The sequence below is a fragment of the Bufo gargarizans genome, chromosome 2 (assembly GCF_014858855.1).
Source record: "Bufo gargarizans isolate SCDJY-AF-19 chromosome 2, ASM1485885v1, whole genome shotgun sequence".
NCBI lineage: Eukaryota > Metazoa > Chordata > Amphibia > Anura > Bufonidae > Bufo > Bufo gargarizans.
In genome coordinates, this window is record NC_058081.1 from 213,861,142 (window position 1) to 213,888,001 (window position 26,860).

Below are 26,860 nucleotides of genomic sequence, written 5' to 3' on the forward strand. Positions count from 1 at the left end.
GTGCATAAACAACCCTGAAGTACTTCCATCATGGGGACCACAAGCAAGAAGAAAAACATTCAGTAAGATCTTTATATACTATTGGATAATGGAAAAAGAACTTAATATGCATCAGCTAAGACTGACAATGTATAAACTGCTAATGGTGCTTGGTCAATGATCATACAACCAAGGTGGTTCTGCAGCTCCGTAAATGTTGGGGTAGGGTCAAAATAATATTCAGTGGCATCTCCCCTTTCTGTGATACAGGCCATCACTCTGGCATGGTAACGGTCATACAGATGCTGGATATCCTCCTGTGGTATGTAATTTCAAGCCCTTTCAGCTTAGACCCTTACCTCAGCCAGTGTGGTTGCTGGCTGCTGGACATGGAAGATCCCGCCCACTCCCAGACAATCTCGCTGGGAAAAGGATCAAGCTGGTCAGGGAGCTGCTGGGTACCCTGAAGAGCATGTTGTGTAATTCAACCAGCATGTGTATAGGCATTATCTTGTTGGAACCAGAGGCGTGCTGGGGAGAGGGGAGGGGGTCCGCCATGGGTGCTGCTCTCAGGGGGTGCCAGAGCCTAGAAGCAATGAGCGCTTCCATCAATACAGATGAAAGCGCTCATTGCTGGAGCACAAGGAGCTGTGGTCCTGTCACTCAGCTCCTGCAATGTGTCTCTCCTGCACTGAATCGTGAAGCAGGAAGAATTCTCCCTGCTCCACCATTCAGTCTGCAGGCACAGATCGCGCTGCCAACCTGTGTGGGAGGAGCCTGCAGCCCGGTAATCTGCATAAGCTCTGCCCACAAAATGCTGCAGAGCAATCGGTATCTGCAGGGGAGAGAGGACAGTGAGCTTCAGGAACAGGACAAGGTGAGTAGGCACAGTTTTTTTATTTTTTTATTTAACAGAGGGGGCACGGAGGGCATTTCTACCATGGTGGGGGCACGGAGGGCATTTCTACCGTGGTGGGGGAACAGAGGGCAAAATTATTACAAAGGGGGCACAGAGGACATTACTACCACAAAGGGCATTACTATTATTAGGGGGCACAATGGGCATTACTACAAACCGGATTCCAAAAAAGTTGGGACACTATACAAATCGTGAATAAAAACTGAATGCAATGATGGAGGTGCCAACTTCTAATATTTTATTTAGAATAGAGCATAAATCACGGAACAAAAGTTTAAACTGAGAAAATGTACCATTTTATGGGAAAAATATGTTGAATCAGAATTTCATGGTGTCAACAAATCCCCAAAAAGTTGGGACAAGGCCATTTTCACCACTGTGTGGCATCTCCCCTTCTTCTTACAACACCCAACAGACGTCTGGGGACCGAGGAGACCAGTTTCTCAAGTTTAGAAATAGGAATGCTCTCCCATTCTTGTCTAATACAGGCCTCTAACTGTTCAATCGTCTTGGGCCTTCTTTGTTGCACCTTCCTCTTTATGATGCGTCAAATGTTCTCTATAGGTGAAAGATCTGGACTGCAGACTGGCCATTTCAGTACCCGATCCTTCTCCTACGCAGCCATGATGTTGTGATTGATGCAGAATGTGGTCTGGCATTATCTTGTTGAAAAATGCAGGGTCTTCCCTGAAAGAGATGACGTCTGGATGGGAGCATATGTTTTTCTGCATTGATGGTGCCTTTCCAGACATGCAAGCTGCCCATGCCACACGCACTCATGCAACCCCATACCATCAGAGATGCAGGCTTCTGAACGGAGCGTTGATAACAACTTGGGTTGTCCTTGTCCTCTATGGTCCGGATGACATGGCGTCCCAGATTTCCAAAAAGAACTTTGAATCGTGACTCGTCTGACCACAGAACAGTCTTCCATTTTGCCACACTCCATTTTAAATGATCCCTGGCCCAGTGAAAACGCCTGAGCTTGTGGATCTTGCTTAGAAATGGCTTCTTCTTTGCACTGTAGAGTTTCAGCTGGCAACGGCGGATGGCACGGTGGATTGTGTTCACTGACAATGGTTTCTGGAAGTATTCCTGAGCCCATTCTGTGATTTCCTTTACAGTAGCTTTCCTGATTGTGGTGCAGTGTCGTTTAAGGGCCTTGACCCTTATGCACAGAGATTGCTCCAGATTCTCTGAATCTTCGGATGATGTTATGCACAGTTGATGATGATAGATGCAAAGTCTTTGCAATTTTTCGCTGGGTAACACCTTTCTGATATTGCTCCGCTATCTTTCTGCGCAACATTGTGGGAATTGGTGATCCTCTACCCATCTTGGCTTTTGAGAGACACTGCCACTCTGAGAAGCTCTTTTTATACCCAATCATGTTGCCAATTGACCTAATTAGTGTTAATTGGTCTTCCAGCTCTTCGTTATGCTCAAATTTACTTTTTCCAGCCTCTTATTGCTACTTGTCCCAACTTTTTGGGGATTTGTTGACACCGTGAAAATTTGAATCAACGTATTTTTCCTTTAAAATGATACATTTACTCGGATTAAACGTTTGATCTGTCATCTACGTTCTATTACAAATAAAATATTGACATTTGCCATCTCCACATCATTGCATTCAGTTTTTATTCACAATTTGTTTAGTGTCCCAACTTTTTGGGAATCCGGTTTGTACTATGGAGGGGGCACAATGGGCATTACTACTATAAATGGGCACAATGCGCATTACTACTGTGAAGGAGGCACAATGTGTATTATTACTATGAAGGGGGCACAATGGGCATTAGTACTTTTAAGGGGGCACAATGGGTATTACTACTATGAAGGGGGCACAGATGGCATTACTACTGTTAAGGGGGCACAGATGACATTACTCTTGTAAAGTGGGTAGGCATAACTGTTATGGGGCACTGAGTGGGCATTATTACTATGAAGGGGCAAAGAGGGTATTACTGCTATGGGGGCACAGTAAGGGCATAACTACTCTGAAGGGGCACAGAGAGGGCATTACAACTGTGAAGGGGCACAGATAAAGCATTAATACTTTGAAATGGGCACAGAAAGGGCATAACTACTGTGAGGGAGGCACAAAGAGGGCATTACAACTGTGAAGGGGGCATAGATAAGGCATTACTACTGTGAGGTGGGCACAATGTGGGCATAACTACTGTGAACGTTGTACAGTGAAGGCATAAATGGGCATACCTACCGTGAGAGGGCACATATCTGGACAAAACTACTGTGAAGGTTGTACAATGAGAGCAATACTACTGTAAGGAGGTACAATAAAAAATAAAAAAAAGTATTGGTGGGGGGTGCCAGAGAAAGGACCTGCTGGTTAATGTTCTTTCCACGAATACCATATAGGAATGGCCATGGTAGCTAATGGCACATACACCATGACACCTGATGTTGGCCCTGTGTGTCACCACACAATGCATGATGGCAGCAGATTCTCTCCAGCGAGACTGTGGACTCTCAAGTGGCAAACAATAGTGTTCAATAATGAAAGCAGGTTCTGTCTTTGTACTAACGATGGCTGCATGTGAGTACGCCCTAACATATACCCTGGCTGCAGAACCAAAGGCGCCCCACCTTGTTTGACTCCACCATTAGCTGCTTAAACTCCTTCAATCTCTGCTCAATCACATACAATTTTTCAGGTGATTTTTTTTTTCTTTTACTTTCCAGCAGTGTATTACATATACAATGTTACTATAAATATATTATACATGTAGTGATGCCTGATGTACGATATTTTACACATTACTGTACATATATTATACATGTCGTAATGTTTCTTTGTTTTATGTTTGTAATTATGAGACCTTTATATTACAAATGTTACTGTACATACTGCATATTATGCATGTTGTGATGGCTCTACTGTGTATCATGGCACCTGTTTATTATTGTTGAAGAGAAGTATTTAGACAGATATGGCATGAGAGTTGTATACAGCGTATGACCACTGCAGCAAATCACTGGCAGTGATTGGCTGCATCAGTCGTGTTGTACACAGCTACATCGCCACCACAGCCTATAAATACAGAAGGGAGGTAAGGACCAAAGCTACAGCACTGTTAACAGTAAGGGATTAAGTGGTGAGTAACTGATCAATTATTATTTTATCGCACTTAAAGAAAATTTTTATTTTTCCATTCCTTCCAATCTCAGTGTTACAATCCTAAATCTGCCCCTTCATGTTATCCCAAGCTTGAGGTGTATTCTGCCAATGCTAAATATACAATGCATTGAGAAAGTATTAGGCCCTTCCACTTTTTTCATATTTTATGTTGCGACCTTGTGCTAAAATAAGAAAAATAATAATAATCAGGTTTTCCCATAACATTTAGCATAATAAGAAAGTGAAAACAGAAGTTTAGAAATCTTTACAAATTTATTAAAAGTAATAACTAAAATTTCACATGGTCATAAGTATTCATATTCCTTGGTATGACACATGAAATTTAGCTCTAGGAGCCTCTAATTTCTCTTTATCATGTTTGAGATGTTTCTTTACTTTGACTAAAAGGTTAATTCAGTTGACTGGACATGATTAGGAAAGACATACCCCTATCTATATAAGGTCTCATAGCTGACAATGCATATCAGACCAAAAACCACTCCATAAGGAGAAAGAACTGCCTGTAGAGCTTAGAGACAGAGCATAATGACCTACATAATTCTTAAATGATAGACATTTAAAACAACCAGGACTCTTCCTAGAGCTGGCCACTCCACCAAACTAAGTAATCCAATGCAAGAACTTTGGTAAAAGAGGTGACCAAGAACCCAACAGTGACTCTGGCTGACCTCCAAAGATCCCGTGTGCAGAGAAACTTCTAAGAAGCTCAACCATGACTGCAGCACTCCACCAATCTTGGCTTTATGCCAGAGTGACTAGAAAGAAGCCTCTCCTCAGTAAAATACACATGAAAGCCCACTTGGAGTTCGGGAAAAAAAAAGCACTCTCAGACTGGGAGATGTCATGAGTGTCATGTCAGGTACTGTTCCTCAATTTCCCAATAACATCCCTACAGTAAAGCATAATCGTGGCCGCACCCTGCTGAGGAGGTGTTTTTCAGCGACTGAGACAGGAAGACTGGTCAGGGTTGACAGAAAGCTTAATTAAGCAAAGTACAGCGATATTCTTAATAAAAAGCCTCATCCAGAATGCTCTGGACTTCAGACTGGGCTGAAGGTTTTCCTTTCAACAAGACAATGACCCTACCTTAGCACACAGTAAAGACAACAAGAGATTGGCTTAGGGTCACCTCTGTAAATGTCCCTGAGTGGCCTAGCCAGAGCCCTAACTTGAACCCAATAAAATATCTCTGGAAAGACCTTAACATGACTCTCAACCAGTGGTCTCCATCCAACATTACAGACCTTGAGAGGATCTGAGGAGAAGAATAACAGAAAATATCCAGATCCAGGTGTGCAAACATTAGTACATCATACCCAAGCATCCGAAGCTCGCTTCGCTCATCACTAGTTACCATCACTTGCAGAGTTGCCTAGGGGTGTGAGAAGGCAAGGACTCACTAAATACTACACTACTCTACAATAGATGGTAATTATGTGATCCTGCATACAATGTGCCATCATGGCTGAGCAGCCTGACAAGAAACTCGCCAATATGTGGTACATGCAAGTGCCACAGTATAGTGTATAGTAAGGAACGTTCTGCCACACTCCTAGGCAGCTCTGCAAGTGAAAGCAAACAGTTCTGTTGACATTCTATGACAGGTTGCTGACTACCATATTAAATATTTTCAGAAGAACCCCTTTAACTTAGGACTTAAGGTACTACAGTACTACGTATGTGACAACACCGTGGAAACCAAACATTACACAATTAAGATACACAGCATATTGTAATCTTCATATACAGTTTCATATAATTCGTTTATTGCTGTAGGTTTCAGGCCAATAACATTCTCTATAAGTATAGTTATAATACCACTCTCTTTATATTAATTACACATGTAAAACCTCTAGGACTCCCATATAAAAACTTCTGCAGTACTGTATTATATTAAGTAATTGGCAGTACTTTAAAAACCAATTTATGATTTGGTCAGCAAAACATACTTGTCAAGAAACTTCTAAGAGAATCATCATGCTCCTGCCCTGGAAGATCTGCATGGCAGCTGCTGGGGAAATAGAGTTCTTCAATTTAGTTTAATTAGTGAGTAAATGTTTAATCTGGGTTATAATCTGCCAGATGAATATTCAAAGAAATCCCGAAAGACAGATAAAGTAGACACATTTCATCATAGTAGACATCCCTTCCACATGGTAAATTAACGTGGATGTTAAGTGACTTAAAAAAGGACTTTTTGGAAATTCAGATGCTATAAAACATGTCAGTTTCTGAAAATTAAATTATACTTATGGGAAAAAAATGATAAGAAAAGGTCCAGTAAATCACCACTTCACTATGCAAAGCAGCAAAGATTTTTTTCCTCTCTTCACTTTTGCATTATCAAATGTATATCTGGTGTTAAGATTGTAATTACTTGTAGGAGAAGCTGTCTCCAGCAGGTTCCACCACATTATATTAATATCACTAATGCACAACATACATACAAGACCAATGTCATGTTTTTGGAGTGAAGAAGAAAAATGAAGTAATCAGAGGAAAGCCAAGAAAAAGAAGGACAATATCCAAACTACATTTAGATGTACCCCCTTCAGTTTTGAACCAAGGATTCCAGGATATGGACAATTACAAGAAAAGGGTACTATTTGAACCACGATTCTTTACAGGCACCACAGTGGAAAACGAAATGTAAAGCAACACAGTATGTATGTGGCCATAGGATGAGGGCAGTTTGATGTGAATACTACTACTTGAAATAACTCAAGGCTTTTTAGATGCATCAACAAAACTGACAAGGGACAGCCTTTAGGTTATGACTAAAGATGGGCACCCAAGTGAAAGTGTTGAAACATATTATTCAGTTTTAGAGAAAGATGATTAGGGTTGAAGTGGAATTGTTCATTAAGATTAAGATTTTAGTGTACTTCCAATAAGAAATATCTATTACTAGGGCTAGGTTTATACATTCAAGTTTTACAAGCAGTGTTTGAAGCCCAAACCAGGTATGGATCATAAAGGGAGAGAAGAGAACACAGAAAGGGCAACTATAACGTCCCTTCTTTTTTGCAACCCACTCCTGGTTTTGGCCTAAGAAACTGCATCTAAGAACATAAATGTGTACTACAACTACAACCAAGTGATTTGCTAAAATGCCTAAAGAAAGCATCCAAAAGCTATGGCTGGACTATGGACTATTCATAGTTCTCGCCATGGCTCTAATATTCCATGAGACCAACACTGCCAAGCACATATTTTATCTAATCCCAAATGAAGCGGGAAGAGATAAGTTATGAGACACAATTTACAGAATTGATTGCATATGACAGACAGAAAAAAAATGACTCCAGCCCAAATATTAGTATATTGACTGCTCGTCGGCTGGAATCCATTGCCCCCAAGTAATTATTGCTGCTGAGGCTCATACAGTTATTAGGCATCTTCAAACTTTGCGCACATTCCAACTGGATAATTTAAATGTAAATGAGGAGTGAAATGCTCAAACAAAATCTGTACTTTGCTCCCAAGGTGATGGCAATTTTCAATTTTTCTACATGCATCACAGAAAATTAATATTTTGGAAACATACATATTTCAAGTGTAGTGTTCTTAAAAAAAAATGCACATTTAAAGCAAGAGCATATTTTTATTGCGCCGTACCTTTATATTCTAAATTTTCATGCTAAATCATTTTATTATTGCAAAAAGTAAGTAACGTATGTACAGATTTTTACAATTTACACTTGCCAAATGATTAAAAGAATATAGAGAGCTGACTAGGGCAGTGTTCCCTCTAAGCTGCGCGGGTGCACGACCCGCAGCAATTATTGTGCTCCCGCACACAAGTTTATAATGTCCACTCAGCGCACCGCTCACCCTGGTTACCGGTATTTGCATTATTTTTTGTGCCGGCGATAATAATTGCTGGTATTTTCTGGCCTGCACTATCTGGCTAGATCGCACAGTGGGCCACCCGTGTCAGCCCCATGAAGAAAGCTGTCTATTTGCATATCTGTCTGGACTAACTCAGGAGTGCAGGCTCAGGAGGACTGCAGGGCTGCAGCATTACACGTCAGCACGCTGAGCCAATGATGAGCCGCATATATATATATATATATTTATCTATGCATGCGTGTATGTATCTGTATGAATGTATGTGTATGTATATATATATATATATATATATCTATGTATGTATATATATATATATATATATATATATATGCCTGTGTGTGTGTATATATGTAAAATGTGTGTCTTTACGTGTAAGTACCTATTGCATTTACATGTATTTGTCTCACTCTCTACATATATATATATCCAATTTTTTTTTGAGGAAAATCATATTTATTGTATTTTCCTCCTATAAGATGCACTTTTTTTTCCCCACCAAGTGGTGGAGAAATTGTGTGTCTGTTCCTGTGTGCGTCTGTCCCAGTGTGCGTGTGTCCATCCCAGCGTGCGTGCGTATGTCTGTCCCTGTGTGTGCGTGTGTCTCTCCCTGAGTGCGTGCGTCTGTCCCTGTGTATGTCTGTCCCTGTATGTATTTGGCCATCACTGTGTGTGTGTGTCTCTCCCTGCGTGTGTCACCATCACCATGCCCACAGTGTTCCTATAACTTGACGCAGCTGCATCAGGACGTTCTGTGCGGGGCAAGAATTAGAAGAAAGAGGAGGCAGCGCCACCAGCATGGAGTCCGTGGGAGAGGCATAGGGAGGCAGACTAAGGACGAAGGTAACACTACCACATGATCTAGACTAGTGTTATCCGTGGTTTTACATAGGACTGCAGGTAACACTACTACATTTTCGGTAATCAGCGAGCCATCACTGTGTTAACAGTGCTGTTACATAGGACTGCAAATTATATCAACAACATTATCTGTACTTGTACCTCCCCAAAACTGGCAGGACAGTCTCTGAGTTTGGTGGCTGTCCTGGCATGTCTTTCTCTTACCTGTCTCTGCATTTTTTGGATGCAGAGACAGTTGAGTGCAATGGTGCTGTCATATGTGCTCTATTCACCAGGGGAACAGGATGAGTTTTATTTTTTATTTTATTAACAATTCAGGGCCGGCACTACTGTGAGGGGCCACTAAAGGAGGCATTCTACTTTAAGTGGGAATTCCGTTTTGTTGGCCCCAAAGGGGACTGGATGGAATTGGGACATGTATAGATAGACATTAAGCTGGGTTAGAGGCATGGCTACTGCTGATCATGGCTTTCCTTGGGCTTTTTAACAATTGAAAGCTATGACCATCTACTACATTATCTGTACTCAGATAGCTATCACTGTGTTATCTGTAGTGTTACATAGGACTACGTGTGACATTTACTACATTATCTGTACTCAGAGTTATCACTGGATTATTTGCAGTGTTACATAGGACTGCAGATAAAACTTTTATGGAATATCCACAGAAGTCCAATAGATTCAGATACCACAGGTCCAATTGTCCCATAGAAGTAAATGGAAGGAGCCACACATGTTGAGCCACCTCTCCATACACTGCCATAGGAGTCAGCATCTGTCACACTTTTATTGTAAATCCACAGAAACATTAGATGAGAATTCCCCTTTAACTTATGGTCACACGGTATTGAAGGTTACCCCGTGGTAGCTCCTGTTTCAAGAAAAAGTATGTGAACCCTTTGGAATGATATTGATTTCTGCACAAATTGGTAATAAAATGTGATCTGATCTTCATCTAAGTCACAACAATAGACAATCACAGTCTGCTTAAACGAATAACACACAAATAATTAAATGTTACCATGTTTTTATTAAACACACCATGTAAACATTCACAGTGCAGGTGGAAAAAGTATGTTAACCCCTAGACTAATGACATCTCCAAGAGCTAATTGGAGTGAGGTGTCAGCCAACTGGAGTCCAATCAATGAGATGAGATTGGAGGTGTTGGTTACAGCTGCCCTGCCCTATAAAAACACACACACCAGTTCTGGGTTTGCTTTTCACAAGAAGCACTGCTTGATGTGAATGATGCCTCGCACAAAAGAGCTCTCAGAAGACCTACGATTAAGAATTGTTGACTTGCATAAAGCTGGAAAGGGTTATAAAAGTATCTCCAAAACCCTTGCTGTTCATCAGTCCATGGTAATTGTCTATAAATGGAGAAAGTTCAGCACTGCTGCTACTCTTCCTAGGAGTGGCCGTCCTGTAAAGATGACTGCAAGAGCATAGCGCAGACTGCTCAATGAGGTGAAGGAGAATCCTAGAGTGTCAGCTAAAGACTTACAAAAGTCTCTGGCATATGCTAACATCCCTGTAAGCAAATCTATGATACATAAAACACCAAGTAAGAAAGCATTTCATTGGAGGATACCACAGAGGAAGCCACTGCTGTCAGAAAAAAACATTGCTGCACGTTTACAGTTTGCACAAGAGCACCTGGATGTTCCACAGCAGTACTGGTAAAATATTCTGTGGACAGATGAAACCAAAGTTGACTTGTTTGCAAGAAACACACAACACTATGTTGAAGAAAGGCAGGGATTCAACAATTTCACTTCAATACAATTTATTGATAGTTCCAGCCAACTTACAGTGCAGTACAGCCGGATCGCAGCCGGGTCAGGTAGTCCGTCCATAACACAAGAACAGAGTGATACCGGCTTGGGTCTCACTCTTAGAACTGTCCTCAGGCCAGTGTTGCGTCACACACACCTTGCACTCTGTGATCTGTAGCCTCTCACTCATGCAGACACACCTTGCTTCATGCTGGACATGGTCCACCTGTTAAACCCAGAGTGGATCATAGGGAATAAGCATCCACCCAGCTCTTTGCTTATTCCCAATGAAAGACAGGCCCGGATTAGCTGATACCAGCTATACTAGGTACGAACAGTGTCCACTATCTATTCTAGTGGACACACAAGCTAGCGGCTTTTACTCCACCAAGGCCAGGCACCCCTTGGTGACACATCTCAGGTGAACCACAGCAAACCATGATATGCATCTCCTCTAATAGGTTTTCTTCACCAATCTAGGAGACACATATCTTCCTTCAAATATGAGGCCTGTCACTGCCTCACACTAAGAAATCCCATCCACGCGCTGCAGTAAATATACAAAGCGTACATTGTAGCATGTCAATTTAGGCCTCGTTCACACAACAGTTTTTCTTTTATTCGCATCTCATCCACACTTTTTGCAGACCACACACAGACCCATTCATTTCCATGGGGCTGCAAAAAATGAAGACAGTACACAGATGTCATACATGTGCTGTTCGCATCTGTGTGGCCATGCTGGAAATTATAGAACATGTACTACTCTTGTTAGTTTTTTGGACAAGAATAGGCATTTTGACAATGAGGCCCACGGAAAGTCCTGGATGCACATAACCAGTATTTGCATTCTGCAGATCCGCCCTTTGCGGACTGCAAAACGTACATGGCCGTGTGAAAGATGCAGCCTTTTGCTGTAGATTTCACACATCTGCAAGTAAGTTGAGGATTCTGCAGCAGATTTTTACACCACATATGTCCCGGGTAGACATTCACTAAAATGTACCAAAAAGAAACTGTGAATATCATTAAGAAGCGAGATAACTTCGGAATTGGGAAACTCATGGAGTGATGAGAATTGGCCAATTGATGGAGGACAAGCTATGCAAGTCGTTTCAGAACCTGCAGCAGGAATTTAATATCCCTAGGGGATGGTTCTATAAATATCTTCAATTGAGGCATGCCCTTGAGGTCACGCTGCGGAAAGGGTGTGTGATAGCACAAATGGAGACGGTTCATAAGCTTGTTCTCTCGACAGGAGGGGGGAAAAGAGGGCTGATATCACAAGTGTACGCTCTTTTACTCGATAAGTTCTTAGAGGAGTTCCCGCTCTTAAGAATGAAGAAATGGGAGGCTGACTTGGGAGGTATGTCTAAGGATAAATGGGAGGATATACTGGAAGGAGTCCCCAGGGTGTCCTTGAGTGAACAGGGCAAGTTGTCCCAACTATTTATCATACATAGAGTATACAAAACACCGGTGTTCCTAAAAAAGGTTGGAGTAAGAAGTGATGATAAGTGTCCTAAGTGTATGGAAGATGGGGCGGATTTGTTGCATATGCTGTGGTCTTGCCCAGTTATTGGTGCTTATTGGGATGCTGTCAGGAATATGATTAACAGTAAAATGTCTTTGCAAATTCAAAAGGACCCTAAGGTGTGTGTGTTGGGGTATGTGTCTGAGATTGGAGGGACTGAATCGGTTAAGGTGGCTGTGGGGAGGTTGTTGTATGTGGCTAGGAAGTTGGTGGCCATGAGGTGGATCCAGGGAAGTCAGCCCACATTAGAAGAGTTTGAACGGAAGGTGCATGACATGTTGATATTGGAAAAAGGGGTGTATGTGAAGAGAGGGTGTTCTCAGAAATTTGATAAATTGTGGAGTGAATGGCTATCTCATACTCATGTGGTTATATAGACATTGGATGGCTCATGACCAGTTAGTAGGGTGGGGAGGGGTTAGGGAAGGGGTGGGGGGGGGGGGTTGGGTATTTGGGAGGGGTCTTGGGGCTAGTTAGGACAGGTACAAATTTTTGTCTCATTACCTGAGTCTACGAGTATACATGCTATATACTGATACCTGGTATAATCATATGTTGGTATTTATATGGATACTGTTGTATATTGATTCCACGTGGTGGATATGATGCGGAAAGGCTGTATTGTTTTTATGATGTCCTACGGCTATTGTTTCAATAAAAACGATTTGATTCAAAAAAAAAAGAAGCGAGATAAAGTTGTCACCGTAAATTTGTAGTAAAAAGCTCACAGAGAGGCACAGAGCATTATCAATCATGTTACTGCTCCGTGTCTCTGCTGTCCAGAACGGGGTTTGGCACTCTTTCACGCAGTGGATTACCCGCACGGCATCCGCTCGTGTGAAAGAACCCTAAGGGAACCTGAACATGTTGCGGATTACGCACAGTGTTTCCATGTGGAAAAACCGTAGAGTAATACAGTACCAGCAAAGTGTATGAGAACAGACAAATCTCACGTACACTGGCTTTTGTTCTTCCATGCGGAAACTGACCTGCCATGTGGATTTTGAAATCCGCAGCATGTCAATTCTTTGATATTGGTGAGGTTTTTACCCTTTTCACTGGAACAGTAAATTCTGTGGCAAAACTGCACCAAACTTGCAACAATAGCCGCAAGTAAGTCATTCGGATTTTGATGTTGATTTTACACGGAAATGCACAGAAATATACCCGCACAGGTAGCAGGTAGGCTAACTCCAACTACGTACAGTGATGCATTCCATGCCATTAACAAGTATGACTAAACAGAAAAGCTTCACTCTGCCTCCTCACATGCAGGTCTAGAAGAATAGTTCATAGCCGATTGTGAACCTGCAGAAAGCCCGGCAATGCAGGATAGATCAAGGGCAAATTACAGAGGCATACACAAATGTCCTCATTAAATTTCTCTCTCTGTGAAACACAACACTGCTAAACTTATACAAGCTCAACAAGCCATCGCAGGAGCATCAAAGACGCTTTACTTTGAAGCTGGTTCAGAACATGCAACCATGGTTGGTGTTTGACCCTCCATGAAGACTATCTTCATCTCAAAGCAATCTACTGCTTTATAATGGCTGCTGCTTTGATTTCAATTCAGGATCAGAGAACCAGAGCATGATGCTCTTTAAAGTCTTTCTATATCCCTTCTGAGAACTGTGCGCTCTACAGTTTAAAAAGTAGTCTGTGTTCTCTCAGACATAGGCAAAAGATCAAAACCAACAGACTGGACAGAACCGCACTAGCTAACCTTACTTTACCACTGATATTTCGTAACTGTCTCCAAATGCAACATTTTGTCACAGTAACACCATCTGACTGCTTGATATTCTGCACTCGGTAAAGGGTACATCCTTGTCCTTGTCCAGAAAACAGAAATGCTTCAGGAGATAAATATCAACCTCCATTAATAATTTTATAGGCACACTTATTTGTAGCAGTAATGCAAACATGAGACTTAAATGTTTCATGACCACAGCTTGTCACATTTTCCATCCCTTTAAAGGGAACCTGTCATCAACTTTCTGCTAACCTCACTGAGGGCAGTATAAAGTAGTGACAGGAATGCTGATCTCAGCAGTGTAAAGAGAAGAAGAAGTTCTGCATCGGCGCAAATCCACCAGTGTGACCAGTCTTAATAGATTATTTTAGTTTTTAATTGGAAACAACGCGTTTCGGGGATGAAACACTCCCCTTCATCAGGTTACATATATACATAGCAAGTATTACATTATTTATAGGTGAATAACTCCAGAAAAACCGCCAAAAACGATGTACCTGGGTGACGCCCCTTGTGGGAGGAGTTATCACCAGGTATCATCTGCATTTACAATATTTTCGAATACCATAAAATAAGTGTGACTGTAAACAGTTTATATATAAAGATCGCATGGGTTTTATCTAAAAATTCTTTGTAGATCATATTTTCTTTCTGCAAGTCAAACACATTTAGTATCGCTCCCGGTCATGTGATCACTGGTATTAGTGTCACATGACTCGGGAGTCCGGAAGTCTGTGCTGGCATGGTGCCGCTGCTAGCATAGGGCGGAAGTGGAGAGGCCCCGGTCGCTTCAGACTGCGCATGTCTGCGCTGGCCGGCGGCTTGGATCTCTCACAGGATGGTGGCCGCACTATGCTTGCTCAAGCTGCGCACGCCCGTCCTGGCCTGCAGCTAGGATGTCACATGATCGTATCTTTGCGATCATGTGACCTACCCCACTTGTCGTTCTGGTCTAGGGGATACTGTGGATCGGTTTATAGAGCTAGATCGAGCTCATTTAGAAAAGTGTATGAGACACATAAATAGGTCAAATGAAAATGTTTAAATAACCATTAGGGGTAGTGATAAGAAAGAAATGATAGATTTCTGTATGTCTCCAATAAAGGGAATTGTATACAGCAGATATATCAGTATAAGTAAGAATGCATCTATAGAAATATATATATATTATGATAATAAAAATAGATCTTTATATATATTTAATAAATAAAGCATGAATTAAATATGTATATAAAAATGTATAAAAAATTCTTATCAAATATAAAATTCCATGAAAAATTCCATTAAAAAATGTGAAATCACATAAAAGACTATAGGAAAAAATAAATAAAAAATATATAATATATATATATATATATATATATATATATATATATATATAAAAATATATAAAAAAAATATATATATATAAAAAAATAAAAAAAATAAAAATAAAATAAAAATAAAAAATATATATAAATAATTAAAAAAAATTATTTAAATTTTATAAAAAAAAAAAAAAAAGTGTATATATGTATATAAAGGTAGGAATAGATAGGTAGATAAATCAATAAATAAATATCCTCATTATAAATTAATTTCAAACGCCTCATTCAGACCATACGGGTTCAAACTATTGATTTTAAAAATCCAATACATCTCTCGACGTCTGATGTACTGGGTGTCTGTTTGGAGATGTAATGGAATATGTTCAATAGGTGTTATAGTGAACCCCGCTGGGTTCCCTTCATGGTGTTCTGCTGCATGTCTGGACACACTGTGTTTCATATACTTTTTTCGGATTTTTGAACGGTGTGTGTTGAAACGTTTGCGTAGAGTTTGTATTGTACGGCCCACATATTGTAGGTGGCAGGGGCACTCCAATAGATAAATAACATGATTCGAGTTGCAGGTCAAGTGGGATTGAATTTCGAATGATTCCCCAGTGCTCTTACTATTAAAAGCTGAACGTTGATAGATATTGGTGCAACAGAGACATCTCGAATGGCCACATTTAAAACTCCCTTTCGGAGCATCACCCTCTTTTTCATCGTTGGGGTAATGTGTTGTAGATCTCATTTTGCTGGGGGCCAGTATATTTTTAAGGGTTTTGGCTCTTCTGTACGTAAATTTCGGATTTTCCGGAATGATTTGACTCAGTATTGGATCTCTTTTGAGGATATGCCAGTATTTCCCCAGAGTTGTCTTGATGACATTGTGGTTTTGGTTGTATGTTGTTATAAAGTTAAAACAGTATGAATGGGTATCATCTTTGTTGTCGTTCTTTTTGTCATCGCTTTTTCTGGAGGGGGCTAGACTTTCAAGTTGAGTTAGTTTGTTCACTTTTTCTCTGGCTCCTGAAATGATGTTGCTAGGATACCCTTTTTGATTGAAGCGAGATGTCAAAATATTGCATTGTGAACTGTAATCTGAGTCTAGTGTGCAATTCCTGCGGATCCGTTTGAACTGGCTAAAGGGGACATTTGTCTTCCACTTTCTAAAATGTGTACTACTAAAATCCAGATAGCTATTGCTATCCACCTTTTTAAAGAAGGTTCGTGTTTGGATTTTATTGTTTTGGATGAAGAGCTCTAGATCTAAAAATTCTGTTTTTGTTCTATCGTATGTGCCTGTAAATTTAATACCCCAATTGTTGGTGTTTAGGTGAGACATAAATTCTTCTATAGTTGATTGTTCACCGTCCCAAATGAAGATCAAATCATCGATATATCTTTTGAAGTAAATAATGTTTTTCTGCCAGAACTTGGTTTGGTATACAAAAAGTTCTTCAAATCTACCCATAAACAGATTCGCGAAGCTTGGCGCGAAACGCGTCCCCATAACGGTGCCTCGTATCTGTTTATAGGTCTGCTCCTGAAAGGAAAAAACGTTGTGGGTGAGAATGAATTCCATGCCTTTAGTGATAAAGGTTTTTTGTTCTGGAGGCATTTCGAAATCATTGTTTAGGAAGACAGTAGTACAATCGAGTCCTAGGTTATGGGGAATATTTGTGTATAGGGCTGATATGTCCAAAGTTAGCCAATGGTAATTTTCTTGCCACTTGATATCTTTTAAGGATGTTATTAATGATGTTGAATCTTTAAGATGTGATTTTAGATTTTGGACATATTTTTGGAGGTGTACATCCTCCTGGTAGACCTATAATCTCCGGAGTGTCCTCTCTGACTAGAAACCTTTCCCATTACATTGATGTACACCTCCAAAAATATGTCCAAAATCTAAAATCACATCTTAAAGATTCAACATCATTAATAACATCCTTAAAAGATATCAAGTGGCAAGAAAATTACCATTGGCTAACTAGGAGCAGACCTATAAACAGATACGAGGCACCGCTATGGGGACGCGTTTCGCGCCAAGCTTCGCGAATCTGTTTATGGGTAGATTTGAAGAACTTTTTGTATACCAAACCAAGTTCTGGCAGAAAAACATTATTTACTTCAAAAGATATATCGATGATTTGATCTTCATTTGGGACGGTGAACAATCAACTATAGAAGAATTTATGTCTCACCTAAACACCAACAATTGGGGTATTAAATTTACAGGCACATACGATAGAACAAAAACAGAATTTTTAGATCTAGAGCTCTTCATCCAAAACAATAAAATCCAAACACGAACCTTCTTTAAAAAGGTGGATAGCAATAGCTATCTGGATTTTAGTAGTACACATTTTAGAAAGTGGAAGACAAATGTCCCCTTTAGCCAGTTCAAACGGATCCGCAGGAATTGCACACTAGACTCAGATTACAGTTCACAATGCAATATTTTGACATCTCGCTTCAATCAAAAAGGGTATCCTAGCAACATCATTTCAGGAGCCAGAGAAAAAGTGAACAAACTAACTCAACTTGAAAGTCTAGCCCCCTCCAGAAAAAGCGATGACAAAAAGAACGACAACAAAGATGATACCCATTCATACTGTTTTAACTTTATAACAACATACAACCAAAACCACAATGTCATCAAGACAACTCTGGGGAAATACTGGCATATCCTCAAAAGAGATCCAATACTGAGTCAAATCATTCCGGAAAATCCGAAATTTACGTACAGAAGAGCCAAAACCCTTAAAAATATACTGGCCCCCAGCAAAATGAAATCTACAACACATTACCCCAACGATGAAAAAGAGGGTGATGCTCCGAAAGGGAGTTTTAAATGTGGCCATTCGAGATGTCTCTGTTGCACCAATATCTATCAACGTTCAGCTTTTAATAGTAAGAGCACTGGGGAATCATTCGAAATTCAATCCCACTTGACCTGCAACTCGAATCATGTTATTTATCTATTGGAGTGCCCCTGCCACCTACAATATGTGGGCCGTACAATACAAACTCTACGCAAACGTTTCAACACACACCGTTCAAAAATCCGAAAAAAGTATATGAAACACAGTGTGTCCAGACATGCAGCAGAACACCATGAAGGGAACCCAGCGGGGTTCACTATAACACCTATTGAACATATTCCATTACATCTCCAAACAGACACCCAGTACATCAGACGTCGAGAGATGTATTGGATTTTTAAAATCAATAGTTTGAACCCGTATGGTCTGAATGAGGCGTTTGAAATTAATTTATAATGAGGATATTTATTTATTGATTTATCTACCTATCTATTCCTACCTTTATATACATATATACACTTTTTTTTTTTTTTTTTTAATAAAATTTAAATAATTTTTTTTTAATTATTTATATATATATGTTTTTTATTTATTTTTATTTTATTTTTATTTTTTATTTTTTTTATATATATTTTTTTTATATATTTTTATATATATATATATATATATATATATATATATATATATATATATTTTTTTTTTTTTTTTTTTCCTATAGTCTTTTATGTGATTTCACATTTTTTTATGGAATTTTTTTATGGAATTTTTCATGGAATTTTATATTTGATAAGAATTTTTTATACATTTTTATATACATATTTAATTCATGCTTTATTTATTAAATATATATAAAGATCTATTTTTATTATCATAATATATATATATTTCTATAGATGCATTCTTACTTATACTGATATATCTGCTGTATACAATTCCCTTTATTGGAGACATACAGAAATCTATCATTTCTTTCTTATCACTACCCCTAATGGTTATTTAACCCCTTAAGGACACAGCCCTATTTCACCTTAAGGACCAGGCCATTTTTTGCAAATCTGACCACTGTCACTTTAAGTGCTGATAACTTTAAAACGCTTTGACTTACCCAGGCCGTTCTGAGATTGTTTTTTCGTCGCATATTGTACTTCATGACACTGCTAAAATTGGGTCAAAAAAGTTAATTTTTTTGCATAAAAAAATACCATATTTACCCAAAATTTTGAAAAAATTTGCAAATTTCAAAGTTTCAGTTTCTCTACTTCTGTAATACATAGTAATACCCCCAAAAATTGTGATGACTTTACATTCCCCATATGTCTACTTCATGTTTGTAGCATTTTGGGAATGATATTTTATTTTTTGGGGATGTTACAAGGCTAAGGCTACTTTCACACTTGCGTTAGGAGCGGATCCGTCTGGTGTCTGCACAGACGGATCCGCTCCTATAATGCAAACGCTTGCATCCGTTCAGAACGGATCCGTTTGCATAACTGTTTATTTCAGATCTGATTTTTCACTTCGGAAAACTCAGATCCGACAGTATATTCTAAACACAGAAGCGTTCCCATGGTGATGGGGACGCTTCATGTTAGAATATACTGAGAACTGTGTACACGACTGCCCCCTGCTGCCTGGCAGATGCTGCCAGGCAGCAGGGGGCAGACCCCCCCCCCCCCTCCTGTATTTAACTTATTGGTGGCCAGTGCGGCCCCCCCTCCCTCCCCAGTATTAAATATGACCAGTGCGGCCTCCCCCTCCCTCCCTCCCCAGTATTAAATATGACCAGTGCGGCCCCCTCCCTCTATATTTATTGGTGGCCGGGCCAGTGCGGATTCCAAGTATTGTGAGCAGTGCGGCCTCCCCTCTCCCCCCCTAATTAAAATCACCCCCCCCCCCCCATCATTGGTGGCAGCGGAGAGTACCGATCGGAGTCCCAGTTTAAATCGCTGGGGCTCCGATCGGTTACCATGGCAACCTAGACGCTATTGCAGTCTTGGCTGCCATGGTTACTTGGCAATAAATACAAGCATTATACTTACCTGAAGAGCTGCGATGTCTGACCGGCCGGGAGCTCCTCCTACTGGTAAGTGAAAGGTCTGTGCGGCGCATTGCCTATAGCACAGACCTGTCACTTACCAGTAGGAGGAGCGCCCGGCCGGTCAGACATCGCAGCTCTTCAGGTAAGTATAATGCTTGTATTTATTGCCAAGTAACCATGGCAGCCAAGACTGCAATAGCGTCTTGGTTGCCATGGTAACCGATCGGAGCCCCAGCGATTTAAACTGGGACTCCGATCGGTACTCTCCGCTGCCACCAATGATGGGGGGGGGGGGGTGATTTTAATTAGGGGGGGAGAGGGGAGGCCGCACTGCTCACAATACTTGGAATCCGCACTGGCCCGGCCACCAATAAATATAGAGGGAGGGGGCCGCACTGGTAATATTTAATACTGGGGAGGGAGGGAGGGGGAGGCCGCACTGGTCATATTTAATACTGGGGAGGGAGGGGGAGGCCGCCGCACTGGTAATATTTAATACTGGGGAGGGAGGGGGAGGCCGCACTGGTCATATTTAATACTGGGGAGGGAGGGAGGGGGAGGCCGCCGCACTGGTAATATTTAATACTGGGGAGGGAGGGGGGCCCGCACTGGCCACCAATAAGTTAATTACAGGAGGAGGGGGGGGTCTGTACACAGTTCTCAGTATATTCTAACATGAAGCGTCCCCATCACCATGGGAACGCCTCTGTGTTAGAATATACTGTCGGATCTGAGGTTTACGATGTAACTCAAATCCGATGGTATATTCTAACATAGAGGCGTTCCCATGGTGATGGGGACGCTTCAAGTTAAAATATACCATCGGATCGGAGAAAACTCCGATCTGATGGGGACTCCTGACTTTGCATTGAAAGTCAATGGGGGACGGATCCGTTTGAAATTGCACCATATTGTGTCAACGTCAAACGGATCCGTCCCCATTGACTTGCATTGTAAGTCTGGACGGATCCGTTTGGCTCCGCACGGCCAGGCGGACACGAAAACGCTGCAAGCAGCGTTCAGGTGTCCGCCTGCTGAGCGGAGCGGAGGCCAAACGGTGCCAAACTGATGCATTCTGAGCGGATCCGCATCCACTCAGAATGCATTGGGGCTGTACGGATCCGTTCGGGGCCGCTTGTGAGAGCCTTCAAACGGAACTCACAAGCGGAGCCCCGAACGCTAGTGTGAAAGTAGCCTTAGAAGTTTAGAAGCAAATTTTGAAATTTTCGGAAATCTTCAAAATCCCACTTTTTATGGACCAGTTCAGGTTTGAAGTCACTTTGTGAGGCTTACATAATAGAAACCACCCAAAAATGACCCCATTCTAGAAACTACACCCCTCAAGGTATTCAAAACTGTTTTTACAAACTTTGTTAACCCTTTAGGTCTTCCACAACACTTCATGGCAAATGGACATACATTTTTAGAATTTAGATTTTTTGGAAAATTTTCCAATATAATCAATTTTTTCCTGGAAAAAAACAAGGGTTAACTGCCAAACAAAACTCAAAATGGGTTGCCCTGATTCTGTAGTTTGCAGAAACACCCCATATGTGGTCGTAAACTACTGTTTGGCCGAACGGGAGGACATAGAAGGAGGGGAACACCATATGGGTTTTGGAAGGCAGATTTGGCAGGACTGGTTTTGTTTATACCATGTCCCATTTGAAGCCCCCTGTTGCACCCCTAGAATAGAAATTTCAAAAAAGTGACTCCATCTAAGAAAGTACACCCCTCAAGGTATTCAAAACTGGGTTTACAAACTTTGTTAACCCTTTAGGTGTTCCACAAGAGTTATTGGCAGATGGAGAAACAATTTAGAAATTTCTATTTTTTGGAAAATTTTCCAATATAATCAATTTTTTCCAGGAGTAAAACAAGGGTTAACTGCCAAACAAAACTCAAAATGGTTTGCCCTGATTCTGTAGTTTGCAAAAACACCCCATATGTGGTCGTAAACTACTGTTTGGCCGAACGGGAGGACATAGAAGGAGGGGAACACCATATGGGTTTTGGAAGGCAGATTTTGCAGGACTGGTTTTGTTTATACCATGTCCCATTTGAAGCCCCCTGTTGTACCCCTAGAATAAAAATTTCAAAAAAGTGACTCCATCTAAGAAAGTACACCCCTCAAGGTATTCAAAACTGGGTTTACAAACTTTGTTAACCCTTTAGGTGTTCCACAAGAGTTAATGGCAGATGGAGAAACAATTTAGAAATTTCTATTTTTTGGAAAATTTTCCATTTTAACCCATTTTTTCCAGCAATAAAGTAAGGGTTAACAGCCAAACAAAACTCAATATGGGTTGCCCTGATTCTGTAGTTTGCAAAAACACCCCATATGTGGTCGTAAACTACTGTTTGGCCAAACGGGAGCACGTAGAAAGAGGGGAACGCCATATGGGTTTTGGAAGGCAGATTTTGCAGGACTGGTTTTGTTTATACCATGTCCCATTTGAAGCCCCCTGTTGCACCCCTAGAATAGAAATTTCAAAAAAGTGACTCCATCTAAGAAAGTACACCCCTCAAGGTATTCAAAACTGGGTTTACAAACTTTGTTAACCCTTTAGGTGTTCCACAAGAGTTAATGGCAGATGGAGAAACAATTTAGAAATTTCTATTTTTTGGAAAATTTTCCATTTTAACCCTTACTTTATTACTGAAAAAAATGGGTTAACAGCCAAACAAAACTCAAAATGGGTTGCCCTGATTCTGTAGTTTGCAGAAACACCCCAAATGTGGTCGTAAACTACTATTTGGCTAAACGGCAGGACATAGAAGAAGGGGAACGCCATACGGTTTTTGGAAGGCAGATTTTGCTGGACTGGTTTATTTACACCATGTACCCTTTCAAGCCCCCTGATGCACCCCTAGAGTAGAAACTCCATAAAAGTGACCCCATCTAGGAAACTACGGGATAAGGTGGTTGTTGATTTGGTACTATTTTAGGGGTAAATATGATTTTTGGTTGCTCTATATTACACTTTTTTGAGGCAAGGTAACAAAAAAATTAAATTCTAAAATTTTTCTACATTTGCTATTTAGTTTTGTGGAACACCTAAAGGGTTAACAAAGTTTATAAAGTAACTTTTGAATACCTTGAGGGGTGTAGTTTCTTAGATGGGGTCACTTTTTTGGAGTTTCTAGTCTAGGCTACATCAGGGGGGGCTTCTAATGGGACATGGTGTCAAAAAAAAAAACTGTCCATCAAAATCTGCCTTCCAGAAACCATATGGAGTTCCCTTCGTTCTATGCCCTGCCGTGCGGCTATATAGCCATTTACGACCACATATGGGGTGTTTCTGCAAACTACAGAATCAGGGCCATAAATATTGAGTTTTTTTTGGCTGTTAACCCTTGCTTTATTACTGGAAAAAAAGGATTCAAATGGAAATTTTGCCCAAAAATGGGTGTTTTGGCACCGTTTTTATTTTATATTTTTAACACCGTTCATCCGAGGGGTTTGGTCAAATGTTATTTTTATAGCGACGACTTTTACGCACGCGACGATGCCCAATATGTATGGCTCTCAGACTTTGGAGACACTAAGCAGGCATCCTAAAACTGCGGCCCTCCAGATGTTGTAAAACTACAATTCCCACCATGCCCTGCTGATGGCTGTAGGTTGTCTGGGCATGCTGGGAGTTATAGTTTTACAACATCTGGAGGGCCGCAGTTTGAGGATGCCTGCACTAAAACTAATATTTTTTTGGGGAAAAAAAATTGTTTCTGTGTCTCCAAAGTCTGAGAGCCATAGTGTTTTATGTTCTCTAGGGGACTGTTGGAGATTATAAAAATTTAGTACTCCATGGAAGTGTGATACTCCCTGAAGCAATCGATAATGCAGAGGCCCGGATGATCGGGGCAAGTGTCACACTGAGTAGTGGTGTCCTTCCGTATCCCCCTCTTGTGACACACTCTGCATCTTTTTTGGGTTCGTCCCTTCTTTCCAGTATGGGGGACCACACCTGGAAAGTGTTGGCCAGGGACGATCCGGGCGCCTCCAGTTCCCGAGGTACTCCGGCCTGCTCTTTCCTGGTCCGAAAAGATCAGGTCTTTGAGGACTGCCTCATAGAATTGGAGGAATGTCCCTGTGCTGCCAGCGCTTCGGGATAGTACAAAAGAGTTGTACATGGCAACCTGCACCATGTAGACCGCAACTTTTTTGTACCATGCCCGGGTTTTGCGCATGGCATTATATGGCTTGAGGACTTGATCAGAGAGATCAACTCCTCCCATATACCGATTGTAGGCGACGATACAATCGGGCTTGAGGACCGTTGCCGTGGTACCTCGCACAGAGACTGGGGTGGTGCTGTTACCGTGGATTGTGGACAGCATAAGGACATCCCTCTTGTCCTTATACCTGACCAGCAACAGGTTTCCACTGGTAAGTGCACGGGTCTCACCCCTGGGGATAGGTACCTGGAGGGGGTGGGCAGGGAGGCCGCGTTGATTTTTCCGCACGGTCCCACAAGCGAACGTGGATCTGGCGGCAAGGGACCTGAACAAGGGAATGCTGGTATAAAAGTTGTCCACGTACAAGTGGTAACCCTTATCCAGCAGTGGGTACATAAGGTCCCACACGAGTTTCCTGGTAACACCCAGAGTGGGGGGACATTCTGGTGGTTGAATCCGGGAATCTCGCCCCTCGTACACACGAAATTTGAAAGTGTACCCTGAGGTACTCTCACAAATTTTGTATAGCTTCACGCCATACCTCGCCCGCTTTGTGGGAATGTATTGGCGGAAACTGAGTCTCCCCTTGAACGCAACGAGAGACTCATCAACCGCGACCTCCCTTCCAGGTACGTAGGCCTGCTGAAATGTGGCCCCAAAGTGATCGATGACCGGCCGTATCTTGTACAGCCGGTCATAGGCAGGATCACTTCGGGGGGGACATGCTGCATTATCGGAATAATGCAGACATTTCCGGATGGCCTCAAACCGGGAGCGTGTCATGGCCGTACTGTACAGTGGGGTCTGGTATAGGACGTCCCCACTCCAGTACAGCCTGACACTGGGTTTTTGCACTAGACCCATATGCAGCACGAGGCCCCAAAATGTCCTCATCTCGGCTGCACTGACCGGCGTCCAGCCACCGGGTCTAGCCAAAAATGAGCCCGGGTTTTGAGCGACGAACTGTTGGGCGTACAGATTCGTCTGCTCCACCATCAGATTCACCAGTGGGTTACTGAAAAAAAAACTAAAAAAGTCTATTTCAGTAAACCCCACTGTGGGAATCTGGATTCCAGGATTGCCAGCGAAATCCGGAATCTCAGGCTCAAAGTCCACTGGGGGACACCAGCTAAGTTCATCGGCAGGGGGCTCCGGTGAACTTATTTGGTGGGCCGGGAAACCAGTACGAACCCCAGGGCGGCTCGTACTAGGGTGGGCCACAGGATCCCTAGCATGTGTGGCCCCTGGCTCCGCCTGGCGGCGTCTCCGCTGCCTTGGTGGCTCATCGTCATCCGATGATGATGAGGAGGATGCGGATGACAAAAGGAACGTGGGGTCATCCTCATCCTCACTGGGGCTCTCAGAGTCGGAGGCAATCTGGGCATATGCCTCCTCGGCCGAGAACACCCGGCGGGCCATGGGTGTGTGTGTGTGCGTGTGTATGTGCGTGCGTGTAAACCTTTATTCTATGTGCGTGTGTGTGGGGGCACGGGTGTTCACGTACTAAAAGTCCAGGCAAAAAAAATGGGCAAGTGTTAGAAAAAAAAAAAAAAAAAGTTCAAACTTGCTGATCAGCGGTTCAACGCTGATCAGCGGTCGGTGGGGTGGTGGGGCGGGCGATGCGCTAACAGTGGACGGACGCTAAAAAGTGCCGGCCAGTCAGCGCACGCAGAAAAAAAAAAGTGGTGGTGGGGGGGTCTGGTGGGGGGGGGGGGGCTGGTGGTGAGGGGGGGGCTGGTGGTGGGGGGGATGCGGGGGGGGGCAAGTGGCAGGGGGGTCTGGGGTCTGGTAGCTGAAAAAAAAAAGTTTGGAATAAATGTGATTTTTTTATTTTTTTTTCTAACTTTTCCCTTCTATCCCTGCCTAAAGGTGCCTCTCCCTCACTGACCCTAACCTACCTGGGTGGCGATGGGTGCAGGAGGGTGATGGATGGCGATTAGGGGGACACAGGAGCTGGTGCTGGACGATGCTGCCGGGTGCTCGTGCAGAACAGGAAGAGGAGGGGAGAGAGGAGCGCAGGAAGTTTGAATCTCGCGCCTCTCTCCCCTGCACCAATCAGCACCCTGGACAGCGGCGTTCAGCACCAGGGCCAGCTCCGCCTCTGCAAATCCTCGGACTGCGATTGGTGGTGTAAAATTACGCCACCGATCGCAGTCTTTTTCCGGTTCATCGGGTCACAGGACACCCGAATGGACCGGAAACGCAGAAAACCGCAGGTCTGAATTGACCTGCGGTTTTCTGCGATCGTCGATGCGGGGGGGTCAAATGACCCCCCCCTGCATTGTTACAGGATGCCGGCTGAATGATTTCAGCCGGCATCCCGTTCCGATTAACCCCCGCGGCGCCGGCATCGCTATTTAAAGCCATGACGTACCGGTACGTCATGTGTCCTTAAGGACTCGGGAAACATGCCGTACCGGTACGTCATGTGTCCTTAAGGGGTTAAACATTTTCATTTGACCTATTTATGTGTCTCATACACTTTTCTAAATGAGCTCGATCTAGCTCTATAAACCGATCCACAGTATCCCCTAGACCAGAACGACAAGTGGGGTAGGTCACATGATCGCAAAGATACGATCATGTGACATCCTAGCTGCAGGCCAGGACGGGCATGCGCAGCTTGAGCAAGCATAGTGCGGCCACCATCCTGTGAGAGATCCAAGCCG

At 42.2% G+C, this 26,860-nt stretch overlaps 1 protein-coding gene across 1 annotated transcript in view; it reads right to left on the bottom strand.

Moving 5' to 3' along the window:
* The window catches only part of EXOC4 (exocyst complex component 4), a 499,321-nt gene that overhangs the window by 278,821 nt on the left and 193,640 nt on the right, over positions 1 to 26,860 (bottom strand). The window lies entirely within an intron of this gene.